The 13309-nt window shown below is 31.4% G+C and overlaps 1 protein-coding gene across 1 annotated transcript in view; it reads right to left on the bottom strand.

Annotated features, from left to right (window-relative positions):
* LOC106679376 (extracellular serine/threonine protein CG31145) overlaps positions 1-13309 on the bottom strand; it is a 315704-nt gene that overhangs the window by 131354 nt on the left and 171041 nt on the right. The window lies entirely within an intron of this gene.

The raw sequence follows: 13309 nt of genomic DNA, 5'->3' as shown, positions 1-13309 counted from the left end.
TATATATATATATATATATATATATGCAAAAATAAAGAAGAAACAATGTATAAAAGAACAAAAAAAAACTAAAATAAGAAAAAAAAATACAAAACCACTAGGTCTAAGGCAGCCTGGCAAATGCAAGATAATATTGACTGGCCTGCTCTTGACTGCAACCCACTCAGTTTTCGCTGAGGTCGGCGTAGGCTTAGCAAAGGATCCTTATAAGCAGAATTTTACAAAAAGCCTTTTCGAAAGCTCGGCGTATTAACAGCATACATTAGCAAAAGAAGAAATAAAAAATAATGATAGTAGCAAATTAATGTTCAATATATTTTTCAAAACATTAAAGAAAAGATTCGGAGAATGCACTCTTTACCCTCAGGAGTACATTTTTTATCCGTCCATAACCCCTAGAAAACGATCTGGGAATTTCCCGGAATGCCTGGTTTCTATATCCATTTACATATATATATATATATGTAATGTATATAGTAATGTATACATATTGATATATGTGTGTGTGTGTGTGTGTGTGAAACATTTAGGGTACACCCCTCACTCCCTTTAGCTCCTCAAATGAGCTTAATTTTGGCATTTTGTATGTTTTCCTTTTTTTATTCTGAGGACTTTTATAAGCTTTTGCACACCCATTAAGGGGTTAGAGAATTGAGAATTTGTATGTGGATTGAGTTGGCATTAGGAAAGTTCTAACTTTTATAACTTTTAAGGTCTTAATATTATCGTTCTCTCAGTTATTTTATTATATGTTTTAGTTTTTTCCCAGTAATTATCATACAATTACATTGATTTTTATTCGCATTCCAGAAAAAAAAATTAATGGTTACTACCATGTTTTTCCCATAGTCTTGGCTGAAATTAATTTCCTTGGCATTGATAGAATATGATTTTTATGAGATATATTTTCTTCTTAAAATTTACTTAAAAATCTACAATCCTGGTACCCTCTACTATTGGCTAAAGTAAGAGATCTAATGAATACATTATTGATTTAGAAATAATAATATTTTTGAATGAACGCGGAAAAAACCATTATACAGAGAATACATTTTTTTTTTCGAGAAATTATAAATGAAATTACACCAGGTGAGAACGCTATTTCAATTAATAAATTAAAAAAAAATCATAAATCATTGTGTCTAATAATGATTTACTGTCTACTAGAGCACTCGCCCTAACATTGTTACAACAATATTTTTTATAGCTTGTGAAATTTTTAATTGATGCAGCAAAAAGCATTAATCAGCTGAATGGGTGTTAATGGAAAAACAGGAATTATAGCTAATCAATTATAAAGGTAGTTATTTCTTTTTTGCGCTATTGATGCAAATACAGCATGCTTTTCGCGTATAGGATATTTATTCGGATCAAAAACCCAATGCTCTTCCTTTAAAAAAAATGCGTATTTTTTTATTATCCGCTATAAAGAACTGTAACTGGTAAAATTACGTTTATTCTGATCATAATCGAGAAGGTGGAATACTATACCTGTAGAGATTTCGGAACAGAATCGGTGAAGAACCATCGCAATGGAAGAGGATCATAAGGAACCAAACAGTTGAAGATTGGAATGGGCGATGGAACACGAATGCGAAAGGTCCTGTTAGGGTATTTTTGTTTGTCTGTCCCCTCAAGATTAGCAGATAAGTTTACTAAAAATATGGATTTTACATGGTGCGTTCCAGGAGAAGTTGAATAAGTATAGACAAATGTTGATTCCCCGCGCCCTTTCTATGTAGTCCCAGACAAGGCCAAAAGTATGCAATGATATTCACAACGATGGAAGGACGATAAGTGAGTCCAACTTTTCCTGACTTATAGAAGAGGAATATTATCCACACTTACAACAATATCTGATAAACTGGAAGCCGATGTTAACCCACCAGCCAGAGTAAAGGAAAAGGCGAAGGAAGAGAACGACTACTAGGTAAGGATCAGCTGTTACCGGGAGCCAAGTACGAAGGAATGGACGTAGGATCCAGGACAGAATGAAGTAGTAAGGTGCATACCCACCTCTAAGACTACTACACATTATCATGTTAGAATAAAATATTTTGAATAAAAAATTCCAATAGCATTAATTACTTAATGAGTAAGTAAGATAAAATAAGTAAGTAAGATGATGTAAAATGAGCAAGTAAGATGTTTTATTTCACAGTGACAAACTAAAACAAAACGATATTTGGGTGTAAAAATTAGTTTTTGCCGTTTGCCACAGATGGCTCCACCAGATTTTGTTAAATTGGTCAGCCTTAAACGTAATATCGTAAGATTGATCATCTCGTAACAACATAATGTTGGACTAGTGGCACCGTATCAGCATCACATAATTTATTTTCATGCGAAAATGTTGTTTTGTGCCAATTAAGTGTCATTTATGAGGTCAGTTGCTTCACTTCTTTAATTTGAAAAATAAGTATCTGAGGCGCATCGATTGCATGTAAAAGCATAAAGCGAGAGAAGTTGTCAAAAGTTTAAAAACGGTGAGTTTAGCGTGGAAGACAAATAATGCAGTGGGAGGTCGAAGGTTTACGGTCACCAGGAATTGGAAGTATTATTGGAGGAAGGTTCGTCCCAAACGCAAAAAGAACTGGGAAAATTGTAGAAAACAGGAAGAAACGCCCGATTACTATTTCAGACACGACAAAATTGTTCCCCCACATGATAATGCTGGTCCACATGCTGCGGCATCGGTCAAAACCTTTTTGGAAACACTTAATCGGGAACTCTTACCTGCCATATTCACCAGGCATTGCTCCAGTAGATTATCATTTGTTCCCGTCAATGGCACATGGTCAGAGATATGCATCATGTGAAGAACCCAACCGAAAATTGAATCGATTAATGAATAGTCTCGAAAGACGAAGAATTGCTTATTTATTGGAGAATTCTTTAAATAATAGGTAATACACCAATCTTTCGTAAAATTTTTTAAGTTTTGATAGCAAATGGTGTAAACTTATTTGTATTTATTTATCTATATAAAATTCCCAACATTTAGAAGGATCGGATGTTTGGACTCATTCTTAGGATGCTGAAAACAGTGAAATTGAATAATTACTTAATTAATTGTTACAGATGGTCCTTAAACTGGTAGTAAAAGGTTGGGAGATTTCCCTGGGAGAGCAATCTCAATTAGTTTGCGGTAAGAGTTCCCTTTCTTATGTCGCTTGCGTCACCGCCGGATACTCACACACAGCTCAACTCCAATCTCCTTGTCCTCCGATTACTTCTGTCCCAGTACTATTATATAAGGTGAATTGATTTTTAAGTGTTAGGCAATAACCCTAATACTTAATGAAGAATACCTCATCTTGGGCACATTTTTATCGTTCCGAAGTCATCACTCAGTGAAGCGGTCTCTCTGCCTTTAACGGATAATCTGAAGAACGGCTCATCTAATTTCACCAATTTTCAAGAAATAACATTGATAATACCAGATTCAAAATTTACAATTTTGAACAAGCAACGTGACAGGACGAGTTTACAGCAAATAAGCTTCAAGGATTATACTACGAGGTACGTACGGTTAGCTTGCCAAGCATACTTGAACATGAGTAGCCACTTGGCTAGTAATCTTTTTCAGATTATTGCAGCACATTCCGTTCTGTGAACATATAATGACGTATAAACTCATTCCGAAAATTATAAACAGTATAATTTTGAGAACGACAAAGCCTAACAACAATTATTTTAGAAAAATTATTCTTTAAAATTAAGCCTTAAACAGATGAGCTTTGAAAAGAATAAAAAATATTAAAATGGTTTCAAATGTCAATTTGAATTCAAAGGTTTTTATTGTCCCAGGTGACCTGACAAACCTCTCCCCACTCACACCTCCCGTATGTAAGAAATGGCTTGGCGAGGGGGTGCTATAAAGAAAGAAAAAAATAAGTGATGTATCATTGTTGTCGTAAAGTATTCCCTAAAAGTAACATAATTGTAATAGTAAATGCGGATGCGATCACTTCTAACTATTCGATTCATAAGATAGCTATGGCTTCTTAACCATTCAGTAAATACAATAATCGTATAGTATCGATATACAATATATCACCATTGGTAATATTTTCAAAAACCATGATCAATGATAAATCGTCGTTCGGCACTTAAAGTGGATAAAATAATGCACTATTTTATAACTGGTCCTAGTATCAAATATAGTGGATCTTTTTTACAGACAATCATTTCCGCTTTAGCAAAAGGTACATTAAAAATGTGGCCAGATCAGAGTTCTCATTAGGATATCACAAGGTAGTCAGCAAACAGCCCAGAAATTCCATCCAACATCCATCAGGCACATTTATAATACACAAGAGATCATCCGACACCGGTAAAAGTAAAAAAAAAATTGATTAAGGAAATTGAAAATATCCAATTTCCCTGAAAGCATGTAAAGTAGATTGCAAAAGGTGATAGAGACAGAGGAAGACAATATATGCACCGAAGAAAATTATGAGTTTATGAATAATAAAAACCAAGAAAGAGAAATAAATTGTCGATAATAAAATATGAAAAATCGATAGCATTAGTTTTCAAGTCGCATTAGTGAATATAACTTATGTTATTTTATAAATATTGACCTGTCTCATTTAATGAATTATGGTTATTATTTTAGTGTATCTTGAACTGAAACAGTCTAATATGGAGAATGTTGAGGGGTTAAATGTGTTATTATTATTATTTCGGCTCCACAACTCGATGTCGAGTCCTGACCTTCTGCATCAGCCTCCACCAACCATTAAGATCTTGTGCGGCCGCCATCCAGTTCCTCACTCCCATCATGGTCCTGGAATCACCACTCAGACCATCATTCCATTGAAGGCGTGGTCTTCCTCTGTGTCATGCTCCATGTAGTACCTCGGTCACTATTTTCCTTGGCAGCTCACTCTCAGCCATCCGAGCAGCATGCCCTGCCCACCTCAATCTACTGAACCTCACAAACTGGACAACGTCTGGTTCCTTATATAAAACTTTGAGCTCCTGGTTTGTTCGACGTCTCCATATCTGGTCAACCTTGACAGAGTCTAATATTTTACGGAGAATCTTCCTCTCCAAGACCATTAATTTGTGCTCACCAGCCTTGGAGATAGTCCACGTTTCCGAGCCATACAGAAGTAGTAGCCGAATAATTGTTTTATACAAATAAATCATGGTGTCCTTAGACAAGGCCATAATTACAGCGATTGGCACATAGGACTTTGTTTAATTTCGGAGTCCACAATATTGTCTTGGATTATGAGCGATCCAAGATACACAAAAGTATATTCTCCGATCCTGATTTCTTCACCGGGGCTGGGGATTTCATCAGTGGCCATGTATTTGGTCTTTTCTGCATTCAATTCAAGCCCCATTTTTCTTGCTGCTTCAGCCAATTTCATAAATCCATCAGAGACAGCTTAGAAAGAGCGTCCGGCAATGTCAATGCCATCAGCGTAAGCAAGAAGCTGTATTGTTCTGCTGAATATTGTTCCGCTCACTTGAATTCCAGATTCTCTAATGGCCTTTTCAAGAGCTAAATCTAGGAGGAGACAGGCCAATGCATCCCCCTGCCTTAGTCCTCTTCCTGAGCCAAATTCAATGTGTGAAGCAAAGCTAAAGAACCTGAGTTATAACAACAACAAAACCATATCAAACAGAAACTAGGTTAAAACATGTTATGGTTATATGTGTATCACAGATCAACGACGCATCAAAAAGAAATACAAATAATAATACTTATGTAACTTATATCTTGAATTTATAGATCCTATGGCATGCGAAAACTCATACCCTCTCAATGAGGGTGAAATTGAGATAAATTAACTTTTAAAACAGAAAACAAATGATTGGGTAATTAACAATTAGAGAAAAGAAAAACATTCCATTTATCCTCCCTTGGTTGATTAACTGCTTCAAAACCTCTTATGGATTTAACTAATAAATGGTTCGTGGTTAATTTGATAACTTATGTATATATCTAAAAAATAATCTAAAAATACTTTTGATAGAGGAGATAAAAAAGACTTGATACACATCCCGAAACAATTACAATATATTTTGGGAATCTATTTTGTTTACATTTTCTAAATCTGTAGGGTGGGTAATTTTTTAAACTTTAATTGTTAGTTTATGGAAAGCCTGCTTTTTGAAATATTTTTTTTCTAGTTTTATGAATTTATTTGTCTTAATTTTTACCCCAGATTAGATAAAAATCTACAGTAATATTAATTATTTAATTGTTTTTACTCTTAAGTGTTTAACAAGCACCCTGAAGTGTTGAAGTAAATAGAACTTGTAATTATCATGGTGTATATATTGTAAAGAACGTAGGATAATTATCAGACTTGACAAATTCAACCTTCATTCAGCTGATGTAAAATAGTTGGAGTTTAAATAATTCTACTTCAGGTAAAATTTCTGAGAAACTCCTTAACTTTGTTTAGTAATTTAAAAAGATAAATTATAATTCGTCTAATTAAACATTAAACAGAGTTTTAATTAGCTGTGTTTACATAAATATTAGATGGATGGCAAATTTTATAACTAAATATTATCCCAATATTAAAATGTTTAAAAATAATAAAACATGTGCCTCAACAACTCAAGTTACCCTTCTCTCCGAGACATATCACTGCTGAGTTGGGCATTAGCTGGCTAAAATTCGGTTAACTAAGGAACAAACTAATAGCTAAATAGTTGCCAGAATTAGTTCCCCCTTAAAAATTGGAACTAATTTAGTTATTGACTTTTAGCTACCGCTAAATCTTACAACTAAATTAGTTGTCAGTTGTCCAATTCAACAAACAACTAATTTGGTTGTAACATTTAGCGGTAGGAAACCGTCAATAGCTAATTAGATCCAATTTACTAGAATAACTAATTCCTTAACCCTATTAGTGGTTTTCCTAACATATTGGCATCTGTTCATAACATTTCGAGGGTTCTAAAAAAAAAAAAAAAAAAAATAGATTGTAAGATCGCACCACTGCGTTGATTTATTTTAACATTTCGGGGTCCCTCTATATGTTTTCTGGGTTGCTAAAAATGAAAATAAAATCGATTTAATAATCACGCGCTTGTGAATCGATTTATTTTAACTTTTTGGATTTCTAACATATGTGTGTTTCTTTATATTTCTTTCAATGTGTAGAAAATGAAAAAGAATTTATACTAACTTTCAAAACATACAACGGGCCCACAATATTTCAGTAATCCTAATTGTTAAATCGAAACGCAAGTACCCAATGATAAAATTGATTTCTTTTTTATTTTCAGCATCCCTGTTAACATATTGAGGGACCCCTGCTTGAAATCTGTTAAAATAAAAAGTTAAAATAAATCAATTCGCAAGTGGGAGATCACAAAATCGAATTTATTTTAATTTTCAGCACCCTCGAAAACATAGATGGAGGCCCCAATATGCTTGAAATTCGAAAAGTTAAAATAAATAGATATGCAAGCGCGTTATCATAATATATTTTTTTCTCTGCCCCTCTAAAATTAATCGATTGATCTGAGAAAACATAAACATGGCCATATGTAAGATATAAGAAAAGCTAAAATAAATCCTGTACATGGATATTTTATTATAATGTTATTTTTTAGTTTTTCAGTTGAAACTAAAGATAAAACTAACTAAATATCAGTTTTAGCTATGACCTAACGCTTCATAACTAAGTGTTGGTTGCTAATTTCAGATCATAGCTAATTTAGTTCCGAGAGCTATGAGCCAACAGCTAACAACTAACCAGTTAGTTTTTTGATTCACATTTACAGCTGATAATTTCATAACACAACAAATTAAGTTCTCTAAGGCATTATACTGAATTTTAAATTTTAGATTGAGTCCTAAGTAGGCATACGGAGTTGTAAATTCCTACAGCGTAAAAATTCTTTTCTTCTCTAAATCTAACAATTTTTCTTTACATTTAATTAGAGTTGAATCAAATAGTTTAAATTTATAATGAAGTAGGCCTAAGGGACCTTTTACATGATGAATTTCAAAATTTTTAACTGGTACCCCAACATAGATATCGGAGGTGGAACATTTAAAAAGCATTAAAAAAATGACAACTTTTATGAGAGTAAACGTTTTAAAAGATGAATCATATACAGCTGATAGTTTGTATTAAGTAAATGTGTACATATGCTTCTACGAACACAAACATCGCAGAAGTTATTCCTTCTTCACAAAATTACTCTACGGAAGTATAATTTTGTTCATATTCATTTTATAATTTTTTTGCAACATATTATACATAAAAAGTAAGATATCATGTGGAAAAAAGGAACTATTTTTAAGGGTAGATATGCTGGACGCAATGATGTTTATTTGAAAGGCCTAGGGCAACTCAGAGTTGGGTACTTTATAAAACCGTACATGTGTGAGAACTTGAAAAAAAAGGATTGAAAAACATACTCAAAAGTGACCATAATTTGAAAAGGTGGCGATAGAAATAGATATAAAATATATTTTTTATTTATCAAAACATCAAGGAATGCAGCTACGAAGTCCTTACTTTAATTAAAAACTTTAAAAATGATTCATTAGATAAGGTGAAGAAAAAATGGCAAATTAATTCACAAGATCGGTTGTAATGTAATAATTTAATAATAAAATAATGCGAAGACTAAAAAAATTATCTTGTTAAGAAAGTTTCCTACAACAACTTCGATTTTAAGAGTATTCATTTTTTTCTACATACATTTACCAATTTGTGAAATACCAAATCGTATAAATAATTTAGAGATTTTACTGAAAAAAACCAACAAAAAAAAAACCACAACAATCTTTTAAGTTTGGAGGTCTAATTGAAGCTGAAGTGTAATTACTTGAAGCGCTATTTTGCATTCATTGTGGAGATAATGAAATCTATTTAAAATGGCCTCTTGAAATTCAGAAGCCGTTCATAGCGAGGATTTAGAATTCCTTGCACACAGCACGGTAAAAAAAAAAAGATTTGACAAAGCTGCCATGATATCATCCACCTCCATTGCTGTTTATTTATATATTTTACACCTTCTGATTGCACAAGAACGTAATTTATCACAAGATTTGGGCTAGAAATATTACACAATAATTTATAATGAAGTCATTAGCTTAGGTTTTTAAGTTTCTAGTCACATAAAATTTTTGTTTGTTATTTATTTAAATGTGTGAAATATAGTAAGTACCACCATGAATAGATAAAAAGTTTGTACAATTTATCTATTCTATTTCTTGTTTTATTTGAAACTTCAGATTCATTGTTTTGATAAATAAACTATGAATGATCGATTACCTTTTTCTTTACCTTTGTATCTATGTATCCGATACAAGCATTCCATTTAAATCAATGTGTAACACTAATTATTAGTAATCTAAGGCATTGAAACGACGAAATATTTATATTTTTTAAATATTTCTATCCTATTCATCAACGTTCTTTGTGATATTTTAACACAATCGTCCTCCGCAGTTTTATTTGATTATTGTAATAATAAAATAAAATTATTGCATTAGTAAATATTAAAAAATGGTTGACATTTATGAACTTTAGAAGAGGAAGTTACTGGATTGTTTTAAACCGGAAAAAAAAGTTTCAATGTCTTCTTGGACAAACAAGAGAACGAAAGAATCGGAATTTTTAGAAGATGAAGATAATTTAATGATATATGTACCATGATATTAAATTTTTCCGTAATTGCGTAAAGAAACCGTAATTCCAACATAAAAGGAAGGATGAAAATAAAATTAAATAAAAAAAATAGCAATTCGTACATGGCGCTAAGATTTTAGTGTACACCTCGTCTCGGCTTCCCTGCTTTTATAAACAAAGAATTTTGAGAATATGAACTAATAATTTTTGTAAATAAATATCTTTTAGATATGTATTGCAAAAGAGAGAGGGAGAGAAAAAGAATATGTCTTATGAATAAGTTAGTTCGATTTTTATCTCCTATTGTTATAAAAATAGTTGTATTGCTAAGATTTCTAATTTCGTTTTTTTTTCACGTCATAAAATCATAGATGGCTTCCAATTTAAATCTTCTGGTAGCTAAATAAAGGTTTTCGAATTTCGACCAATTATCCTAATAATCAACCTGCTTCGACGTGTATGAAGTTGTATTAGTTGTCATTCAGGTTCATTGACGTTTATGGTTACTGCTCTTTCCCTATGGACCTTAAAGTGATGTTATAAGCTCTGGAGTCATCCACAATGAAATCAAGCATAAAAATAATTTTCCGAATCGGGCTGGATGTTCCTGAAATTAATGCTTTCAAGCAAACCAAATATTCAGTTTTCTATATCAGCTGTATGTATCTGTAGATTTTATTATTGTTGAATCTTCCGATGACCTTGATGTTATTGTAGCTAATTTTAGGGTGATAATTTCCAAAGTTTGGTTCAATAGTTTTGCGGTTAGCGGTTATAAACAAAAAAAAAGGGATTTATTTTTATATAATAGTATAGATTAGGAAGTTGTGAGTTAAAAAAAAATATATATAAAATAAGAAAACAATATAAAACTCTCCGAATTTATCCTGCCCTTAATCCACGGTCTGTTCATAGAGGCAAGATAGGTTCTTTTTTTCTGTACAGGTACGACCTTGGGGATTTTAAGACTAGCTTTTCTATCACGGATTAATATAGGATAATCGCTGACAGTAATTTGATTAAAGAGTATTGCAGCAGTATTAGCAAGCTATAAATGTAATTAAACTGTGATTTGACCTTTTCTTCTACCCTTGGGTGTTTACTAGATTCTCGGGTCTAAAAGGAATTCCTATTGGTGATCATACACAAGAAATTCTTCGTAATCTTATAAACTTTAACATTCGGATCACTTCATATACAAGTACACGGTCACTCTAAGCCATGGACCAGAAACGAACGAACTACGATATCTACCTCGCGTGCATGAGTGGACATTAGACTCTACCACCGCAATTAATGGTATAATTAGACAGCATTCGCAAAACGAAACCATTCCACAAAGTTGTTAAATGTGAGTTAATACTAAATCATTGTTCCTTACGTTTCACATCATGTCTTGCAGAGACGATCCAACCCTCTACCTGCACGCTTGTGCTTTCTAAAAGCTGACTACTAAACGTCTTTAACGCGCTGTTAATCGAAGTTATCAGTGCATACATAGTTTTGTTTGTGATTTTTTAATTTTCATTTCTGAGGTTCCTTTCTACTGAATGTGGTCTAATCATAAATAATCGTAAAATAATAAAATACATGAACGAGGGTAGAATAATTTTATTAAAACAGAATCTGAAGTAATGATTTATGGTTATGGCATATTTGAAGTTGTGAAGTCTAACAATTACCATGAATCGTGGTCAATACTTTTGAAATGTACAAAAGAGTAGTCCAATATATATAAACTGTTACCACTGAGTAATTTGTCTCTAAGAAAATAAAATTACTGTTCCTAAATTAAAAAGTAGGCCGGCAGCGCCAACCACCTTTTTAATTTATTTTGTCAAGAGAAGTTTTAATTTTAACCCAACAATAAATTTGTTTCAAAATAAAGAATCTTTCAAATGGATATAAGCTAGAAATCTATTATATATTATATCATATTTTTCTTCAATACCGTTTTGTATTATTTGTTGACTTTTTTTTACAAATATTGATGACCCCACCCCTCAATATTTCAGTATGTATTTAGAATGTTCCAGTCAGTTGAGTATAAAACTTACTATGGTACATTAGTAATAACGTTGTTTTGTCTAAAATGCTCTGAAAGCAATGTAATAAGGAAAACCTCAAATATGTGCTTTATCTCGGCGGTTTTCTCAACATGATAGAAGCACCAATACATATAACATACCTGAAAATCATCTATGCTCTATCTTTTATAAGCTAACCGCCTTTTCTAAACTATTTTCTAGTGGGTTAAAGGCCCATGGTTATATGGGCTCCTCTTCATAAAATCGGACAGAAAAGGGGTATTTCTTTTAAGATAATAATCTTTGTTTTCGAACTTTTAATTTCATCTTATAATAACACCACTTAAAACTTTACAATATTTTTGTGACTTTATCAGAAAATACATCTTACTTATATGTACAAATAGTGTATTTTACTCACGCCCCTAGCCCTATTTATGGCCCTAAAAGTCTTGTACCTCTTTTGATATAATAAACAATTTAATATATGTACTTTTATTACTTATTACATAATTTTTATATTTATTACCTGTTATTTTTATATTTATTACCTATTATTTTTATATTTATTACCTTTATTTTTTAGTATTTATAACTTTTTATAATTATCACTTATATATTTATTTAAATGTTGAGAATTTTTTTTTTCAATGAAATGATTGTGCATTACCAAGTGGGATCTTATAAATATATATATTTTCTAAATTTAAACTTTTTACTATTTATTATAATGAGAGATAATTAAATATAGATATAAACGTAATTAAGAGAAGAAAAATGAATAAAAGAAAAATATGAAAATATAGAAAAAAAAGAGATTAAAAAACTAAAACAATACCAGAAAAAAATAATGTGTAAACTTTATTTAATTTATATTTATGAAGTAATTCACATTTTTTACTAACCAAAAAAAGGTTTATTTATCTGAAATGCATTGCTATTCAGAGGGTATATAGTCCCAGAATGATGATGTTATATTAAATTCTTTAATACATAAAATACTCCAAACATAATCAATGTTCTTTTCTTGAACTTTATTTTATTTTGAGTCATAATTCAGTAATAAGACGTATAATTCATAAATTAAATTTACCCTTCATTTTAAAATAACAATTTTAATAAATAAAATAAAAAAAATCCTTTTTTATTGTACAATATACCAAAAACAAAACGTTACACGAATAAAAAAAAAACAAAAAACTATCTGGCAGAACAAGGTTATGAATCTAAAAAAAGATTTTATTAGCTTCCAAAATTATAAGAAAAATGAGTAATATTGAAGAATTGAAACAATTAAGTTTAAGGTTCATTGTGTGGGGGTAACAAATGTTGTCCAGCCAGCGGAAGTTCTAAAGCAGCAGATAGAGTTAACTTTACAGACCCCAGACAGACAATAGAATACTACTGTTGTATTATATCTCTTTGTCAAGGAACAACTTTAGTTGTAACAAACGGTAGCGAGATGATTTAACAGCTACTCTCATGGAAAGTGTAATATAAACAATCCAACATACAGGAGATTCGTAATTTTTTTATTTTTACTATTTGTGGTTTTACAATTTCGAACCGTTTTACGTCAAAGTAATTTTTTTTTATCACACAAAAAATCGATAAAAATAAAAAAAAAAGATATTAAAATTAAGTGCGCATGACCTTATT

This window comes from Halyomorpha halys, unplaced genomic scaffold (genome assembly GCF_000696795.3).
Source record: "Halyomorpha halys isolate HHAL.00 unplaced genomic scaffold, Hhal_1.1 Scaffold199.1, whole genome shotgun sequence".
Taxonomy (NCBI): domain Eukaryota; kingdom Metazoa; phylum Arthropoda; class Insecta; order Hemiptera; family Pentatomidae; genus Halyomorpha; species Halyomorpha halys.
This window is presented reverse-complemented; position numbering and strand designations above follow the sequence as displayed.